Source organism: Trichechus manatus, unplaced genomic scaffold (assembly GCF_000243295.1).
Source record: "Trichechus manatus latirostris isolate Lorelei unplaced genomic scaffold, TriManLat1.0 scaffold00180, whole genome shotgun sequence".
In the NCBI taxonomy this organism is placed as follows: Eukaryota; Metazoa; Chordata; class Mammalia; order Sirenia; family Trichechidae; genus Trichechus; species Trichechus manatus.
The window spans coordinates 2,323,948-2,325,395 of NW_004444116.1; the positions used below are offsets into that span (position 1 = coordinate 2,323,948).

The 1,448-nt window shown below is 43.4% G+C and overlaps 1 non-coding gene across 1 annotated transcript; it reads left to right on the forward strand.

Annotated features, from left to right (window-relative positions):
* Nucleotides 1-1,104: 1,104 nt before the first annotated feature.
* Nucleotides 1,105-1,177, forward strand: TRNAF-GAA (transfer RNA phenylalanine (anticodon GAA)). The gene has a single exon. It is a non-coding gene; the product is annotated as a tRNA-Phe (tRNA).
* Nucleotides 1,178-1,448: the final 271 nt, after the last annotated feature.

Here is a 1,448-nt window from a genome sequence, read left to right on the forward strand (position 1 = left end):
AGACTGTCGTTAATCCTCTCTACTTAAGGAGATGGGGGCTTAAAAAAACTTTGTAAGAAGGGAAAAAAAGAAAAAGTGGATAGAGAGAAAAGTTGAAAAAACAAGAGAAAGTTCCATCATACATCTTTCCTGGTGGTTGCAGGAAAAAAATGGGCAAGGCAGTTTACTAAGGTGGAAACCTTGGAGGGGTATAATGGGGTGGAAAGTCCTAGGAGCAGGGTGTTTCTTGAATCTGCAATCTCTTTACATATTCCCTGCTGTAGTTTAGAGGTTTAGAAATAGTGAGATTTGAAACAGTGGATTTTCTCTCTGGTCAACTAGTGGATCTGCCAAAACCCCTTAGAAATATGACTAATATTTCAAGGAGGATCTTCATGACGTTTCTGTCGCGAGAGAGGTGTGGCTCAATCGGAGAGTGTCCTTTCTTTGAGAGGATTCGAAACCATACACATTCGCCTGCTTTTTACAGTTCCCAGCAGTTGCGTACTTTTCGCCTTCTAAACGCACGTTCTGTGTGCTCATAGTTATTAAATACATTATCCGACGGATTGCTTTGAAGTGTTTCCTCGTTTATTCTCCCTGCGTCTCCTCACCACCCAGGGCGCCTGTGTCAACCCAAGGAAGACAAGGAAAAAGGAAGGAAATAGAGAAAAAAGAACTGGCTTGCTCAGCATTTCGTCAATTCGAAGCAAGAGCCCGCCACCACATTAACCTGTTCACCAATCCTCTTCTTTTTTCAGTGTCATTGAAGAGCAGGACAGAAAAAGAAGGACTGAAAGAAGAGAAAAAGAACAGACTCGACCATTTCATTTGAAGTTCCCTTAATTTTCCGAGCAGTGTTTGGAGCGAGAAAGAGCCAGAGGTTACCAAGCAGAAAAGCATCGCCCTGTTTCACCTATTGCTGCCGTTTGTCGCCCTCCTCGTCCTTTACTAACCTATCCACGGTCTCCGAAAATTGGATCCCATTTTTAAACATGGATGGCAGTGGAGCCTTTCTAATTTTATCTGAGAGAGCGCATAATGTAAATTAAGGCTAAGTATTTGAAAACACAGCAGCCATAATAATCTTATTGAAGGAATGACTGAACGCGTTGTTTTCAGGTTGCCGAAATAGCTCAGTTGGGAGAGCGTTAGACTGAAGATCTAAAGGTCCTTGGTTTGATCCCGGGTTTCGGTAACATTAGCCAATTTTGCGGAACTACTTTCTTAAAACACGTTTGCGTTACCAGGCTTTGGATTCTAATAGAACTGAATACTACAGCTATCCATTGAGAGAAGCAAAACAAACAAGGAACCTTGTTGGTGCAGTCGTTAAGCTTTCGGCTAGTAGCAAATGGTTGGTGGTCCCAACACGCGGGCTGCTTAGGGAGACAAACGTGTCGGTCAGCTTCCGTAAAGATTTACAGCCTTGGAAACTGCATAGGGCACTTCTACCCTGTCCCACAGGG